This window comes from Rhinolophus sinicus, linkage group LG13, assembly GCF_036562045.2.
Source record: "Rhinolophus sinicus isolate RSC01 linkage group LG13, ASM3656204v1, whole genome shotgun sequence".
NCBI lineage: Eukaryota > Metazoa > Chordata > Mammalia > Chiroptera > Rhinolophidae > Rhinolophus > Rhinolophus sinicus.
Window position 1 is genome coordinate 20751366 of NC_133762.1, and position 19021 is coordinate 20770386.

A 19021-nucleotide genomic window follows, 5' to 3' on the forward strand; every position below is an offset into this window, starting at 1 on the left:
CACATAAAATTGTAAGATATTAAAGTGTACATCATGGTGATTTGACATACGTCTACATTGAGAAAGAATTTCTCCCATTGAGTTAACTAAATTCAGATTCTTAAAACGCTGAACTGTTATTAAAAATACCGCAAACCCAGAAGCCCTGGATAAGGCAAACATGTGGAAGCAATTTCCCAGCAGGAAGGGCATTATATTCTTTTCATGGCAGCAAATAATTGAATTCACGTAGTGAGACTTCAGGTCCATGGTCTGTTATATGCTGTCATTGTGACTTTTTGAACTTTTGTAATGGTTTCTTATTCTTTGACTGTTGTTTAAAGATGTTTTGCATGACTCAATAAAATGACTTAAAATTATCTTTGTTATAGGTGAATAGTGATTCTTAAAAATGTCTTCTTTGCCTGGTGAGGATGTGGTGAGATTGGAGCCCTCATACACTGTTGGGAATGTAAAGTGGTGCAGCCCCTCTGGAAAACAGTAGGATGGTTCTTCAAAAAATTAAAACTGGAGCTACCATATGACCCAACAATCTCATACCCAAAAGAATTGACAGCAGGGTTTTGAAGAGATGCTTGCACACCCATTCATAGCAGCCTTATTCACGACAGCCAAAAGGTGGACACAACTCACATGTGCATGAATGGCTGAATGGGTAAACAAAATGTGGGCTGTGCAGACAATGGAATGTTCTTCATTCTTAAAAGGGAGGAAATACTCGTACACACTACAACCTGGGTGAACCCTGAGCACACTGTGCTCCTTGAAATCGGCCAGTCACAAAAAAACAAATGCTATATGATTCCACTTGTATGAGGGACCTAAAGCAGTCAAATTCACAGAAACAGAAAATAGAAGGATGGTTACCAGGGGCTGAGGGAGCAGGGAATGGGGAGTTGTTTCATGGGGACGGATGAAAGAGTTCTGGAGATGGATGCTGGTTGCGCAAATCTGTGAATATACTTAGCACGACTGAACTGTACACTTAAAAATGATTAAGATGGTACAATTTCATATTTACTCTAACTAAAATTGTTTTAATTTTAAAAGAACAGATATATAAGAAACATGTTTGAAAATGCAAGTCCACTTCGTGTCTAAACACCATCAAAACCTCCTGATAAACAGTCTTCTGTAGGAAATTGGTGGTGTTTTGCATGTATAACATCTGGATGAGAATGCAATTCAGGTGATCGGCTTCAATTCAGTTATGTGTCCAGACTCCCACTAGATACCTGGAGAAACTCATTTGTTCCTAAAGTGCATTATTAATGCCTTGGATTTGTGACAGAAGCAATGACAATAGTCCCCACAAGAGGGCAGTTGTTTCCCCCCCACCCCCACCCCCCAGGACGTGGAGACAGATGACAGGAACGCTGAGTTTAACAGTCTCTAGCTGTTTGCTCAGTTTTGCACCACACAGAAAGATAAATACAAAGCGGTCTGTCTTTAATAGTAGCAGGAGGATTTCTTGCACTTGACGCTGAGAAAGGGGCCTGGATAAAACCTGGAACTGACACTTCTGTGGCTCCGAGTTTCAGAATGCTTGCGGGGGGTAAGCCACCTTTGCAAGCCTTCAGCTTAAAATCATTTTGAGATCCAGCAGGAAATCATTCTGGAAGGTACACCTCTTGCACGAGTGAACATCTCTGTTTTTTGGGGGAGGGTGTTTAAATCACAACGTTGTTTGACAACAGTTTCACTGTATAAAGGATGCTTTTTAAACAAACCTAAGACCTGGCGATGCCTCTATTGTTGGGATCCCTCGCGGAAAGAATTAGCTACCCCAGGGGTCAGTCCTGACAAACAGAAGCAGTGTATGTTACAAAGTTCGACAGCCTACCTTTGGAAAATGGCAAGCATTTCCAGGTGTCATTTTCAGTATAAATGTTATATTTTTTGATAACCGTCGATAATCTTACTGAATAGCCCCTGTGGATGTATGACTATCAGTCATTAATGGGCAGTGTTATTCATACTTAATATGTTCGATTACAGCCTAAGGACATTTGGCTTCCCTAGTCAACTATTTCTACACTTTTCCTGATCAAATTTTTATTGCCGATTATTTTTAATTGAGGGTATCAGATAAAACAGATTTTACGTGCAGCCCAGTTTCCGATGCTACTTGAGTAGCTTTTGTATCATTTCCAAAAACATGACTGACTATGAGTCTCATGACTTTAAATCACTGTCTTTGATGGAATGCACCATTTAGGATTTCAAAGACACATATGCTTATTGTTTTCTCCGCAGTTGAAGATAGAATACCATACAGGACGCTCACCACGCTTGTTGAGACAAAAACTGCAGTTGAAAAACCTCTTAACTGAACCACGACGGCTGGAAGCCGGCCACAGGGGCTGTGTAGGAAGGCCGCAAATAGCACTCCTGGTGACATGTTCCTCTTAGGAGCAGCCAAAGGAGCGGAAAGGCATGCTGCTGTCATTCCTGTTAATGGAGTATGACAGTTTGTATATGAGTCCAAAGGTCGCTGATTAAAAGACTCCTCCTGATAATTATTATAATTACCGCCCAAGGCCTGAAGTAGCAGGATCAGTAAAGTAATCATGGGAAATACTGTGCTAGACAATGAATTACTTTATTTTAAATCAATCAGTGTCAGTCGTGTTGTCTACAGGCAACACCCCGTCCTCTAGGGTTCCTCCTGCTCCAGTGGCAGCCTGTGCAGAGTGCTGGGTCTTGCTCAGGGCAGTGAGACCTGTCAGTTGGCTGAGCACTGCTCCCTGCGCTGGCTGGTCACCTGGTCACTCCATCTGCCTGGGCCAGCGGGGTTCCTCCTCCTGAGTCGCCCCACCACCCAACACACCGGCCATCTTCTGATCCCATACTCTTGGGGGGAAATTCCCTCTTCTTGGAGACCCCCGACAACCATGGTTTGTAGTTCTCTCAGGATGTTCGGATTACCTAGGGACCATGTGAAAAAATACAGGCTCCTGGACCCCCAGGCCCATGGAGTTAGAATTTTGGGGGTAGCACCCGACAATCAGCATATTTCACAGAACCAGCATTTTCCAGTTTTGTGGCAAAGCCAGCTCTGGGGACCACATGCGCTCCAGGCTGCTTTCTTCCCTGCTTTCACATTTGTTGGAAAAACTAAAGATGCTTTCAGTAACCAGCCCTCAGCATTTCACTCTGGATAGTTCTACCCAAAACAGTGACTCAGCCTCCCTCTGTCGGCCTGTCTACTGGTGTTTGTTCCAGAGGGAATGGAAGAAGGCAGAGCCTTTGGAAGTGACATAGGACCCATGCTGGGGAATTTGCCAGGCCTCCTCCATGGTTTGGCACCAAGATCACACACTCAGGTGCCCTGGGTGCGAACGTGACAGCTGTGTTACAGTGGCAGAGCATAACCCGTGACAAGGCGAAGAAACAGCGAGAAGACTCAGGATCTGCTGACAGCAGAGGAGTTCCTATTCCAGGCTGACAGTAGCTGTGTCAGGCCGAGTACGGACCGTTTGAAAATGCATGTGTCTGACTTTGCATACTTGTGTCCTAGGTCTGAGGAACATTCCGCTTTGAGTATACAGTCCAGCTCAGAGCAAGCACAGCTGGTGCTTCTTAAACATTATTCTTACCATTTATTGTGACGGGATAATCTCGGCATGGATGGTTGGATGGATGGTTGGATGTGTACAGATAGATGCTTGCTCTTTTTTTTTTTTTTTTTAATCCCATGAAGAATCAGAAATGAGTCATGGGAAGGTGGGGCCTTCGAATGTTGGCCAAATGAAAATTAGTTTACTTACCACAACTTCTTATTTACGTGAAATCGATATTGCAATTCTTCTTAGTGCTATCTTCCAACAGTGCATCTTTTTTCTTTTTCTTAAACATTTTTTAAATTTTTTGAGGTATAACTTACATACAGTAAAATCCTCCCTTTTAAGTGTACAATTCTACAAGTTCTGATAAATGAAGGCTCATGCACCCATCACCACAATCAAGACAGCGTGTCTCCATCACCCCAAAATCCCACTGGGCTCCTACTCCCAGGCCCTAGCAACCACTGGTTTCTTTACGTCCCTATAGTTGTCATTTCCAGAACATCTAGAAGGAATCATACACTATGTATTTGAGTCTGGTTTCTTTCACTCAACATATTGACTTTGAGGTTTCGTCCTGCTGTTGCGTGGCTCACTTGCTCATTTTATTGCAGAGTAATATCCCATTGTATGGACGGACAGACACTCCACAGCTTGTTTATCCATGCACCAGTTCAAGGACATTTGAGTTGTCCCCACTCGGGGAGGATTATGAGTAAACCTGTCATAAACAGGTGTGTACAGGCTTTGTGCAAACCTATATTTTCATTTCTCTTGAGGTGAGATTTCTGGGTCATAGAGTAGATGTATGTTTAACTTTATAAGAAACTGCCAAACCTGTCCCCAGAGTGCTTGAACCATTCTGTTCTCCAGCTGCCCCACGTACCCACTACCTGTGGAATTGTCAGGGTGTGTTTTGTTGCATTTGTTTTGTTTTCAGCTGTCCTAGTAGGTGTGTACTGATATCTCATTGTGGTTTTAATTTCCATTTTACTAATAACTAGGGACTATGAAAATTTTTCCACGGGCTTGTTTGCCATCTGCATATCTTCTTTGGTGAATGTCTGGTCAAATCTTTTAACCATTTTTAAAATTGGGTTATTTGAAAGTTATTACAGATTCTGGACACAAGTTCTTTTTTATTATTTTTTTATTTTCCAATTACAGTTGACGTACAATTTTATATTCATTTCAGGTGTATAACACAGTGATTAGACATCTATGTAACTTACAAAGTAATCATTCTGATAAATCAAGTACCCATCTAACACCCTACATAGTTATTACCCTATCATTGACTATATTCCCTATGCTGTACTTTACATTCCCATGACTATTTTGTAACTACCAATTGGTACTTCTTAATCCCTTGGCCCTCTTCACCCACAAACACAAGTTCCTTATCAGACACATGTTTTGCAAATATTTTCTCCCAGGATGTCTTTTCTTTTCCTTCTCTTAACAGTGCTTTTCAAAGAGCAGGTTTTTTTAAAGGTTATTTATTTATCCTTTTTTTTCCCCATCAATGAATCATTAGTTTTCGTGTCATATATAAGAAATCTTTGCATAACTCAAATCACAAAGATATTTTCCTAGGTCTGCTTCTAGAAGTTTTATGATTTTATGTTTTGCTTTTAAGTCTGTGATCCATTTTGAGTCAAATTTTGTTTATGATCAAGGTGTGGGTTGAGGTTCATTTTTTTGCATGTGGATGACAATTGTTCCAGTGCCATTTATTGAGAAAACATTCTTTGTCCATCTAATTCCCTTTGAAGCTGCGCTGAAAGTAAATTGGCCACACGTGTGGGGAATCTATTTCTGGATACCATTCTGTTGCACTGATCTAGGCTTTCATCAGCCACACTGTCTTGATTACTGTAGCTTTAGCATCAAAATCAGAAAATATGAGTCCTCCAACTTTGTTCTTCCTTTCCAAAATTGTTTTGGTTTTTCTAGATCTTTTACCTTTCTATATAAACTTTCAAATACACCTGTTGACTTGTACAAGAAAATGTTGCTGGGTTTGGAGGAGGGAAGAATTTATAGATTGTTTGGGAAGAATTTAACGGTTTAACAACATTGAATCTTCCAATCTGTGAACACAGTATACAGTATAGCTCTCTATTTATTTAGGTCTTCTTTGATTTCTTTCATCCTTGTTTCGTAATTTTCAGCATACAGATCATGTACAGATGTTGGGTTGATATCAAAGTGTTTCATGTTTTTTTTTCCCCCGGGTGTGTACTATTTGTAAATAGTACTATTTTTAGATTTTTTATTTCTCATTGTTCATTGCTAATATGGAGTAATACAGTTGAGTTTTGTATATTGATCTTGTGTCCTGCAATCTTGCTAAACTCACTTGTCATCAGTTCTGGTAGTTCATAGATTCCTTGGTGTTTTCTATAGAGGTAATCATGCAATCTGCAAATAGAGACAATTTTATTTTTCCCTCTCCAATCTATGTGTTTTTATTTTCTTGCCGTATTGCACTAGTGAGGACCTCCAGTATGATGTTTAATAGGAGTGGTAAGAATGGACATCTTTGCCTTGTTCCCAATTTAGAGAAAGAACACTGAGTTTTTGCCATTAAGTCTGATGTTCGCTGCAGGTTTTTTGTACATGCCCTTTATTGGGTTGAGGAAATTTCTTTTTATTACCAGTTTGCTGAAAATTCTTCACGAATGGATGTTGAATTTTGTCAAATGCTTTTTCTGCATTAAGATGATTCTATGCTTTTTCTATAGTCATTACAATGACTGATTTTCTAATTGTTGAACCAGTCTTGAATTCCAGGATAAAATTTACTTGGTCGTGATGTATTATTCTTTTTATATTTTGCTGGGTTTGAATTTGATAATATTTTGTTGAGGATTCTTTCATTTACAGTCACAAACAATATTGGTCTACAGTTTTCTTTTCTTGTAATATCTTTGGCATTAGGGTAATGCTAGCCTCACAAAATGAGTCGGGAAGTATTCCCTGTTCTTCTATTTTCTAGAAGAGTTTGTATAGAATTAGGATTATTTCTTCCTTGCATGTTAGTGTTTACCAGTGAAGCCACCTGGTCTGGTGTTTTCTTTGTTAGAAAGTTTTAACTGCGAATTCCATTTCTTTAATAAATATGGGCTTATTCTGGTTATCTATTCTTTCTTAAGTGGAATCTGGAGCAAAATAAAAGCTGTGCTCAGGTTTCTACCCCACTACTTGACTTCCTGGACCCTGATTTCCTCAAGTAATTCAGCATACATAAATCAAATGCCCTTGCTAGATGCGGGGGAAACCATGAGAAATAAAGTATGGCTCTTGCCCCACAGATGCTTACAATCTCTCCTTTCTATTACCGTGTTTCCCCCAAAAATAAGACCTAGCCGGACAACCAGCTCTAATGTGTCTTTTGGAGCAAAATATAAGATCCAGTATTATATTATATTATATTATATTATATTATATTATATTATATTATACCCAGTCTTATATTATATTAAAACAACCCCAGGTCTTACATTAATTTTTGCTCCAAAAGACGCATTAGAGCTGATTGTCCAGCTACATCTTCTTTTCAGGGAAACATGGTACTTGGGATTCCTGAAGAGCAGACCAGACCCCGGACATGTTATCAGGCCTGCATTCAAAGGCTTACTAGTAAATGTTTAATAACAGCTTTGGGTGGGAGAGCCCTATCTGTAGCGTTTGCCAGTTTCTGTGGTGTAACTATCCCCACCGTGGCAGGGTTTCAAATCACCAGGGTGGTTCACAGTGTGTAGTTGGGAGGCGATACACAAGGGCACACGGTTACACAGCATTTCCACTGTACAGTAACAGAAGAAGTACACACCCCCAAGGGCATGGATAGCTGTAAAGTGTAGCAAAGTAACTAGAGGGTGATAAGTTCTGAGTACTTATTACCTTGGTTTTTAATATAATTCATTTAATTATAAGTGTATCTACCTAAATTTTAATACTGGCCATGTTTCACAACTGACATGCAAATTTCCTGACAATTCAGCCATCAGCCTGCAAGTGAGGGAGGGGGGCGTACGGTGCTCTCATTGGCCATCCCTGGCCACGCCCCTCTCGGCTGAGGGGTGGAGTCAGCACCCAGTGGGGAGCAACAATGTTCTTGGAACATCTGAGTGACATTAGGGAAGGGAGAGGGTGGATGTCCAATTCTCAGAAACAGTGAGGGGCCACCACACACAGCTTCAGAAGCCCCTGGTTAACTGTGGAATCCCGTATGAGCAATGGGGTTTGAGGCTTTTCAATCTCAGGATATAAACTTTCTGGTGTTCAAGATTTTCAAATTTAAGAAGTCATACACACCTGTTTTAAACAGTAAATATACACCTTTGCATAAAGGCAGAGTTACTCATCTCTCCAGCCTCCAACACCACCCCCTGGGCCCTCCCACCCCCACCCCGCATTGCCATTGTTAGCCGCCTAGCAAGGCTCTTCCCACACCCCTCTCCTGGCTGTGAGGTCTCAGATACACATGCGGGGGAGGGGGGCAAGGGTTGCTTTTGCGGAAGTAGACTCGGACCACACACGTGATTCTGCAACTCGCTTTTTCTCACTGTGCGATAAATCTTGGTCTTCTCTACCAGTCAGTAGACAGAGTCCCGCAAACGTCAGGGTTGGCTCTGGCTGCGCTGGCAGCTTGGGGGCCTTTCCATTCATTGCTCCTACTGGGGGCATGGAAGTGCAAAGACCTCTTGAGATTTCTAAATTTGGTCAGAGTGTAGGAGGCGGTGCAGGGTGCGTCTGTGCTAAAAATACCAGCCCGCGTCTGGGGTGGAGGCTGCATACTCAGAGCAGGCAAGGTGGGAAAGCCCGGGTGGCAGCACATCTGCATCCGGGGTCCTTGACAAAGCCTATTCAGGTCTCCTGCACGGAGCCTGTGCCTCTAACACCGACACCCACAGCCCAGGTCACAAGGGAGGCAGTGGTGCCTGTCCCCAGGTGACCGGGAATGGTTACAGAAGCTGCCCCAAATTGAGTTACTTTCCCCCCATGGTCGTGTTACCCCATCGTTCAAAACCACCTCAGGATTTGGACCATACCTGGATACCCCCCAGGGCAGATACTGACTTATTTTCAACTCACTATATTAATATAACCAAATATGCTGATTTTTAAATAAAACTTTACAGCACTTGTCATAAATAGTAATGATATATGGAGAAATCGATAATATAGGTCACGATGATACAGAATCTTATTGTTATCAACACTGCTCTGTGCCCAGTACGATTCTCATACTCCACAATGTCAACTCACTTAATCCTGGAAACACCCCCGGAGGCAGGTGCAGCGTGCACCCTTTCTACCAGTATCCCCATTTTGTAGATGCAGAAAGAGGCTCAGAACAGCGGCACCTTAAAATAGACACATCACTACTAAGAAGAAAGACACGGACTATCTCTATCGGCTCTCGAGATGGGGAGACTCTGCTATGCTGGACTTTGAATCTGAATTTGCTTTCTGCATGTGCTTCATTCATTCGCTCATCTGTTTCTTCAACATGTGTTTGCTGAGCACCTACTGTGTGCAAGGCACTGGAGAGGGGGAGGGGGTGGGATTCTGCCCCTCCCAGGAGACGCTCTGTCTCCTAGTGGAGAAGGGTGCATTGACAGGCCTGTGGTAGGTGCTTCAGACCATGGTGGGGAAAGGAGAGGGCATTCACCAGCCAAGGCTGGGGGGGTGGGGAGCAGTGATGCTGGACCAAGTTTCTGAATTTTGAAGGATGAACAGGAGCTAAGTGAAATAAGGGAAGAAGGGAGGAGAAGGTGGCGATTCAGGCACATCAAAACGATGGATTAAAGTAAATTTCATGTCTTCAGTGGACACCCCTATTGTTAACAATCTGAAAGAAGAATTTAACCTGTTTCCACATCTGCAAGATGGGAATAATGGTACCAGCTTCGCAAAGTGACACCACCGTTTGGAAAGCATTCCAGCAGTGCCCGCCACAGAGGAAATGCTCAAAATGTCACTGACAATAATGGTGATTTTATTACGGTGTTTGGCAAGTGATAGTGTTTTCCACTTGCCATAGCAGTGTTTTTCTTAAATGTATTTGACTTTTCAAATGAGTTAAAAAGTGGCAGCCTTGCAGCAAGTTTAAGTAAACATCCATACGGTAGTGTTTGTCCTCATTTGCATACGTCCTGGAATTTTACAAGCACACACGAAAATTAACCTGTAACTTCCACATGTCCCTTTTGTCCTCCTGAGGCTTTATTTAGAAAGAAGTGGATATTCAAGACCATTCCTTTAAACTAATAGCACTTCATTTACTTGATGGGGGATTTAAATTCTTTACCAAATGGCAAAAGCAACCTAATAATGTGCAGCATTTCTAAGTAGCACAACTCACAGCGTGAGGCTTTCTAAATCTGATTTAGACGCAAAACAGCCATCTTTCACCCCTGAAGTCCCTCTCTGCAAAGCAATGTGGACTTGCGAGGACACCTACCAGAGTAACCAGCCTCCACCAGGAGAAGCTGAGTTTTTCCTCACTTCTCCCACTTCCATGTGCTCAGCACGCTGGCAGTGAGGAAGGTGGTGTTTGGGGGGAAATTAAAATCTGGAATTATTGTTTAATCAGATGACAGAAGAAAGAGCATAGACTGGGGAAAACCAACCTGGCCTCGGATTCCAGCAACTGCCTCCCAGGGGTGCCAAACTAGTTCCTGCCTCTGAGCTGCATTTCCTCATCTGAGAGATGGGGTACTGAACCTCTCAGTGCCTTAGTTTCCCCGTCTGTAAGACTGCCCATCTCTTGGACTCTTAAGATCGTGAAATGAGATAATACAGGAAACTCTGCTTGGCACAGACCCTGGTACTTAGTGAGTGCTGAGGGAATGTTTTCAATTATTATCATTATTTCATCTATAGACTGGGGATAATCCCGTCGTGGCTGCAAGTGGTTTAAATATCACATGGAATAACACTGGGCTGAACTGTGAACAAAGCATCCTCCATGTGAGGGGGTGGTGAAGTCCAAGGTCAAAGCCATCTCAGATGGACTGTAAAAGGGTAAAAGTTACTACTTTTCCAAACTTTTCTCCACAGTAAGTGCACACCTGGGAGAAACCAGTGCCTCCTTCCTTGCCCCCACCTGCCACCCCCCATGGCCAGTCACACACACATGTGGCCCAAACGGAGCCCACGGCTTACACAGGACGCACACTGAGCCCACAGCGGGAGCCACACTTTAGTGGCTTGAAACATCACACATTTGTCCCCTTACAGTTCTGGAGGTCAGAAATGGGTGTCACTGCGCTAAAATTAAGGTGTTGGTTGGGCTGTCTTCCTCCTGGAGGCTCCAGGGGAGACTCGCTGCCTTTTCTGGTGTGTAGAGGCCACCTGCACTCCCTGGCTTGTGGCCTCTTCTTCAGTCATCAAAGTCAAGAAAGGCCGGTCTTTCTCATTCTGACACTGACTCCTCATCGCCTTCTTCCACGTTTAAAGGATCCTTGCAATGGGCCCATCGGGATAACCCAGGATAATGTCCCCATCTGAAAGTCAGCTGATTAGCTACCTTAATTATATCCACAACCTTAATTGCCCTTGCCGCGTGACATATCACAGGTTATAGGGATGAAGGCGGGGGCCTCTTTGAGGGGTCGTTATTCTGCCAACAACAGCACCCGTAAGTGAACCACTTCACCTCTGTTTCCTCATCTCTAAAAAGAGTGATAATGTCTAACTTCCATGGATACTGCAGTGAGGAAAAAAGATAATGGGCCCGAAGCCCAGACCTCGAACTAGCCACCTGCTGATACAGCCAAACAAAGGGCAGGATCGGTCCTCTCCCATCCCTACCCGCCCCTTTAAAAATCAGAATTAGTTGTTGATGTGACGACCAACACCACACGGAGTTGTGGCTGCCCCTTTAGGGCAGACCATGGTTCCCCAGCTCACACAGTCCCCACCAGTCCCTATTGCACTCACTCAGTTTGCTTCTTTTAATTACATGGCCCGCCTAGTCCCTGGAGGGAGCTCAGTTTGTGACATTTGCTAACAAATATCCAGTATGCAGAAGATGCTTAGTAAAGGACAGCTAACATTATTTCAATTCACAAAAATCCATTCACACAGTGATCTTCAAGTTGGGTTGTGCATTCGAATTCCGCAGGGAACTTTAACAGCTCTTAGTGTGCAAGCTGTACCGAGACCAGTAACACCAGACCCTCGGGGGTGGAAGTCTGGCCAGCAGCCAGGGCCCCAAGCCAGGGCATTTTCAGACACTCACTGAGAGTCAGATCTCCTCAGGGCCGAGAGAGAAGAGAGAAGAGAGAAGAGAGAAGAGAGAAGAGAGAAGAGAGAAGAGAGAAGAGAGAAGAGAGAAGAGAGAAGAGAGAAGAGAGAAGAGAGAAGAGAGAAGAGAGAAGAGAGAAGAGAGAAGAGAGAAGAGAGAAGAGAGAAGAGAGAAGAGAGAAGAGAGAAGAGAGATGGAGGTCTGAAGCCTAGGGCTATGGAGCTGACGTCCATCCCCAGCGGTCCCCACACGGAGAGGATTGTGAGGCAATAACAAAATGCAAAACGCACAGGACTGTAATAATGGGCCTTTGCTGCCCACACGTCCACTTCCTGCAGCACATACCTGAGGGGTTACCTGGACACTTCTGGAAGCTTCCAGCACTCAGGCAATCCTTCATGGCGACAGTGTGGGTCCTTAGACCAATGCAGGGCCGACTCCGGACTCTTTCGCTTCCTCTATTCGCACAAGGCTGGGCTGCTGCCGCCTCTGGAGCCCCCTCCTGGCTGCTCTGAGTGGTTCCCGTCCTTCTCCTTCTGCTGCTCCTTCCTTCTGTGGGGAGGCACCCATATCTGAAGGTCCTGGCGACTCAGGAGCAAGATCAAAGCGTGGTCTTGTCACTAGTGATGAGAAAGAAGCCAAACCATTTATTAAATGTATTGTTCGAGTCCACAGATATTCACAGCGCACCTCTTGTGTGCAGGGTCCTACTCTAGGTGCTGGGGACAAAACACCCTGAGACCCTCGACCTTGGCAGAGCTTACAGTCTAATGGCAGAAACAGACCAAACAGAAATAAGTGAAAAGCTGGTGGGGCAGATGGTGGGCCATGCTGTGGAGGAAAATAAAGGGGGGGCGGGGTTTAGGGAGCACTAGGGGGGGAGCAGGGGTTTCATATGGTTTCTCAAAAGGTGGTCCAAGAATTTGACATTTGAACAAAGGTGCTGAATCATGAGAGAGAGACACCAAGCAGGGGAGTAGCGTGTGCAAAGGCCGGGAGGTGGGAGTGGAGATGCCTGTGGCGGCCCCATCGCAGTGGCACCTGAGGTGGGTAGAATGATCACCAATGTCATAGATGAAGAGGCCCAAAGGTCGCCCTTATTACTCGGTCAGAACTGCTGGGGAACAGGTGAGCCTCCCACAGTGAAAAGCCTCTCCTCTGCCATTGCCTCCTGTGAGCCCTCAGGTGGAGGGGGATCCCAACTATTGGGGTGCAGTTTGGGTGGCCTCCAAGACCCCACCTGGCCTCAGACGCCACCACACAGGGTGGGGGAGAGGAGAGCATAAGATGCAACATGGACCCTCAGGAACCATCTCCCATTCCAGAACCCCCCCCCCCCCCCAGCCAGGTGTCTTCATGATCCTGGAAGCGGGTGCCACCTCTGTGGGCTGCTTGGGAAAGGGACACCTGGCCAGGGCCTCTGACTCACTGGGGGCAGGGCGGGGGGCTGCTCCCTGCCGGCCTCAGAGCCCTGCACGGCTGGCACTAGTGGGGAGGCATGAAAACGCCCCGGGCCCACCCTCCTACCGCTCGCTCCCACTTGAGCATCACTCGGGAGAAGGTCCTGGCGACTCAGGAGCAAGAGGGACAGCAGGACCCCCAGCCTCATCTCACTGGCAGGCCCTGCTACCCCTGACTCATCTGTAAAAGCAGATGGAGAGTGAGGTCGGCCCAGAAATGGGGGTCCCTGTGACTGGCTCCACCCCACCTGCAGGGCATACTCCAGGGTCAGAAGAGATAAATGACACCCACTCCAAACCCCTGTTGGGCACCGGGCCAGCTATGACTGTCCTGGACATGAGGGGGATGGGTGAGAACCGGAAGGGAGGGGAGGGGGGAGGGGCGAAGAAGATAAACGAGGAAGAATAGAAGGAGGGAGGGAGAGCCAGAAGGAAAGGGAAGTGAGAGGGGAAAGAGAGGAGGAAAATGGAAGGCGGGAAGGAGGAAGTGAAAGCCATTTGTGTCTCTGCACCCCCCCAAGGGGATGCAGGCTCCTCTCCAGTCCGTGATGGGGGATCCCTAACTCGATGGACGTGTACCCCCACCCCCACCCAGTGGCTTTAGCCTCCCTTTCCAGAGAAGGTGGCAGAATGGGGCCTCATGAGGCCTGGGAGGCAGAGCCGCCCCTTTGCATATGCAAAGGGGCTCCTTGTCCAGAGGGGAGGTCAGGCCAAGGTCTGGTGGGGGTGGGGGCTCAGAGATCTTCAGCTCCCCCCTCCCCCAGAAATCACCACCCTGGCTGAGCTGGTTGTCCTCACACTCAGCCTGGCGCTGAACAAGCTGCTTGACCTTGAAGCCAGATCTGCCAAAAAAAGTCATGCCACTTTGCTTCCAAGAACCTAACCTAAGGTCACAAGGGAAGAAGGAGGGAGAGAGGGCAGGGCAAGGAAGGAAAGAGAGGAAGATTGTGGGTGTTGGATTGTATTGCTCTTCAGGATAGCAAAATATTAAAACAACGGAAATAGTGAGCAGTAGGGGAGCCAAGCTACAGAAGGAGGCAACGTGGACTAAACCCTCCGCGGGAATCCACTGAGTCTACACAACCACCTGTGAGGTAGGTCACCACCCCCATTTTACAGATGGGGAAACTGAGGCTCCCTAGTAGGAGAAAGAAGCTGGCGAACCCAGGACACCAATACCTCTGCACACCTTGTCAACGGAGCTAAGAATCCCCGGAAAACTGCTGCTGTCCACCTGGGCATCGCAGGGCAGCACCAGCAGCTGACTGGCACAAGCATTAACAGCCCCCGTTTTCGTCCTGATCCTTTTAAGGCGCAGCACCTGCTGTTGAACTCTGGTGCAAAACGGAACCCGGCTGAGCCATGGTGGTGGGGTTACAGTGACCCCTCCCTCACCTTTATAAAAATGTCCTTAAATTTTCTGTGAACATTTTTTTAATGGAAAAAGAGAGGGACTTTGAGAGACTGCGTTCATTTGAAGGGAGAGGTATTTACACAGAAGAGAAAACATTTCAGCTGGGATGGGGTGGGATTTTTAAAGGGACCTCACACCGCAGCTGCACCTTCTCATCTTACCCGTGAGAACTCTGGCAGCCCTATCCACCTAGCTAGTTTGTGACCAGTATTCATGCAAAGACCCTCCCCCAGCAAGTGCCCCCGCCCCCAGGGATCAAGTCATCCAAGGGCCACAAGCTCAAAGGCCTCCTGGGTCAGGCCAGTAGAGAGAAGAAGGGACCTCATTTTCATGTGAACATTCCCCATTGTTCTTACATACTGGCCACTCATTTGCAGCTTTTAGGAACATTTCCATTTGCTGGAAAATGGGGGTCTGCGGCTGGATTTGCTGCAGGCGTCCATGTCCCCTGTGGGTGAGCTGCTCTGGGTTTCCTCTCGGTCCTCCTGAGAACAGTGTGTCTCCCCGAGGCTTTCCATGACTCAAAATAGCTGGAAGCAGGCTATTTTTACAGGACTGGTAGCAAAGGTCTGAGAGCCGGGCCAGGTCAGTGCTGGCTTGGCTTTCCTTTATCATCCAACACTGAGCTGTGGGACAGGGGGTGCCGGGGGGAATTCAAGAAGCCCAGAACGTTCCTCCTGGCGATTGTCTGGGGAGAGTCGGGGCAGGGCACCCATTGGCTATAAATAGGACTGTGTGCACAGGTGGGAGAGGCTGCAGGGAGTAAAGCTAGACCCTGCTCCACAAGCTCCATCTGTGCCTCTCCCAGACCTAAGGGCCCATTTCCTTGACATTTGCGTGGCAGTTGCCCAGGTCCTCAGTCAAAATGCATGCAAATCCAAGCTCTGAGCCCTCAGGTTAACCCCTGATGGGCATTGTCCAGGAGAACACTGAACCCAGTGGAGGGGAGGGGGCTGGTGTCCCTTCATTCCCCAAATGTGTACTAGGCACCTCCTCTGTGCAGGCTGGATTACCAGAGTGAACAAAAGCCTGCGTCAGGCGGGAGCTTCTAAGCCTCACTGTGCCCACAACGCCCTGGGGGTCTCGGTGAAGTGCAGATTCTGATGGGGGAGCATAGTCACGGGCACCCCCATGTCCTGCCCATACCCTTGAGGTGAGGTGCTTGCAGTCCCAGAAAAAACAGGGCCTGCACCACGGGCTTCATACGGTATGAAATCCTTTCACCTTCCCTGCATGCTGTAAGGTTTACACAATAAAAACTTGGTGGGGTGGCAAGCAGCAGTACTGGAAGCTTTAGATTTGGAAATTCAAATAGGTAAACTCCAGCCCACCAGCCCCCATCCATTTTGGTAAATAATGTTCATTGGCACCAGGGCCGGTGCCAGGGCCAGGAGAGTGAGCCAGTGCAGGGCTGCGGTCTTTGTTGAACATTTTCATATTTTGTACATTGTGGACTTTTTTTGCATTGGTTTTGATTAAAAAAATGTTCATTAAAATAGTATTTATCTTGATGACAGCGTTTTCTGTGCCCAATGGAAATGCCTCACTTGCCTTACCTTAGCCCAACCCTGCTTGAAGGGTTCCAGAAGGTTTCCAGGCAGCTGCATGGAACAAACACAGGCTCAGAAATGACTCTGCCCTGCTTATAAACCTCACTTCTGTCCCCTACTGGCTATGTGGCTTTGGGCGGCGGCCTAAGCTCTGGTGGCCTCAGTTTCCCTGTGAAATGGAGCCAGTGACCCTCACACCACCACCTGGCAGGGATAGTGTGGAAATTAAATGAGATATTATACACAGAAGCTTTCTGGAGGGCTGAAAAATACTAGTTATTGTCAACTAGATAACAAAGTCAAGTTCAAATTCATGGTGTGGAGGCCAAAAAGATTGAGGGAAAACCTGCAAGGAGCTGAGCTGGTCATCACCAGTGAATCTTCAAATGGGTCTGGAAGGATAAGAGTGGGCTGAGAAAACCCCAGGAGACATCTGGACAAGGCTTGGAGAAAGGAATTCTCCAGGCGGGCAGGACCCAGACAGCCACGTGCAGGGGACAGCGGGACAGCTCGGAAACCCTGGCTGGAGAGCTCCGTGTGTCTATACACAGGCACCAGAGGCCTTCGCACTGTGACTGGGCAGGAGGGGAAGTCCCAGCCTGGCACCGACAGCAACGGAGAGCAGTCACCCTGCCAGTAGCAACCTCCCCTCATGCCAGATGCCAAGCGAGCAGGGAGGCACTGTCCCAGCACAGTTTCCTTTGCAACTGACACTATGCGTCATGTAGGAGGTCAGAACCTGGGCTTCCGATGGTCCAGGCCTGTTGGGAGGGAGATACCGACGAGGCTGGCCTGGATGCTGGAAACCTTAGAAAATACAAAGCAGAATATTTGGCGGTGGGTGTCAGGGAGCCAAGGAAGCAGCGATGGCCAACCTGGGAAATTTCGGGTGGAGTTTCCAGAACCACAGGGAACCCTGTGTTGAATCAGTCCCTCCCTGCTTGTCCAGGACCCTGTGTAACCAGTCACATAGGGTTGGCGAATCTCGGGATACACCATCTTAGGGTGCGTCCCCTTTGTGTCCCCGGGGATGGTTGTACCAGCCGCGGGCACCAACACACAGCCTTGTCTCCTTGATCTGGGCTGTCAGTATCCCCTTGTGCAGGTGAGAGGAGCCAGGCTCAGAGAGGTGGTGTAACTTGCACATTGGTCAACACCTAGTACTCGGTGTGTGTGTGGGGGTTTCACACCCAGCTCTGTCCTGTTCCAGAACAAATGCTTTTTCCCCACCGGCATCTTCCTCTGAGGACTCATTTCCAGCCAAAAGCCTCTCAAATGACGCTGAATATTCTCCTGCACCTTCCGGTTTCTCCTGCTGTCTCTTGGCATTGGAGAACTTGCTTCCTCCAGGACCACACACCTGAGCCTTCTGCTGTCTGTCCATCCACCTGAACCTGTTGTCTTTCCAAAGAGCTTGGGGGGGGGGGGGCTGCCTCCAGGAAGTCAGGCTCATGGGGGTTCAATGTTGTGAGGAGGTCTGATTTCAGCAAGGAAATTGGCCAAGTGAGATTGCAGGATGTCAGAGAAGTTTCCTCAAAACTCATGAAGCAAAGGAGGTGAGAGGAGGGCGTTACACCCTCCAGGGAGTGGCCCGGCTGCCCGGAGGCCCAACCATAAATGCAAGATGTTCAACCTCCCATCTACAGCTGCGGGGAAATGTGCACACAACCCCCAGGCCCTGCCCTCAGCTGAGATGAGGATGTGAAATTTGGTTGAATGACAAGGTGGAATAATTACTATAATCACAGCCATTTATGGCATCTTATATTAGCTTCCAGTGTCCACTATAACAAAGCACCACGCATAGGTGCCTTAAAACAACAGAAATTCATTCTCTCCCAGTTCTGGAGGCAGAAGTCCAAAGTCAAGGTGCCAGCAGGGCGGTGCTCCCTCTGATGGCTCCAGGGGAGAATCTGTTCCTGTTCCTTACAGCTTCTGGTGGCCGCAAGAGTCCTGAGCTTGTGGCAGAGTCCCTCATATCTGTGTCCGTCATCATATGGTCCTCTGTTGCAAGTCCTCTCCCCTTCTCTTTTCTAAGGATTTCTCTCAGTGGATTTGGGGCCCACCCTGATCCAGGATGATCTCATTCCTAGATCCTTAATCACATCTGCAAAGACCCTCTTCCCAAATAAGGTCCCATTCACAGGTTCCAAGTGGACATATCTTGGGGGCCACCATCCAACCAGCTACTGTACCCACTGCTGCCAGATGCTGAGTGAGCCAGGGAGGTCTTTTGGAGCAGTCTCATTTGCATGTGCTTTTTTGGGGATGAAAACCTGAGTTTCCGATGACCAGGAACTGTGAGTTGGCTGCAAAGCTGCATCTCCTTTGGTGGTGGTTTGTGGCTGCGGTTCCCTGGGATTTCATTTGTCACCAAGTGAGAGGGTAGGAGCGAGGGAGGGAGGGAGTTACAAGTGGCACATCCACTACCCTTTTGAGATATTTTATGTGGAAGGAAAGGGTGCACAGCTAACATACATTCCATTGGGCTGACCCAGGTGGGTCTTCCCTGGTTTCTGCTCTGTTTCTGGGAGGCTCTGCGACCAAGGAGACAGTCACCTCTCCTTGAACCCCACCCACTCCAGCCCACAGGACAACTGCTTTGTGTTGGAAACTGGAACAGGGTTATTCCCTGACTGAATCCCTGAGATGCAACGGGGTCAGGTAGCTGCGTGCTGGGGTCTTCTGAGCGCACGCGCTCTCCTGGAATCACAGGGGGCTAGTCACATTTTCAATGACTGTCTAGTGGGAAAAGTGAATCCCTTGTA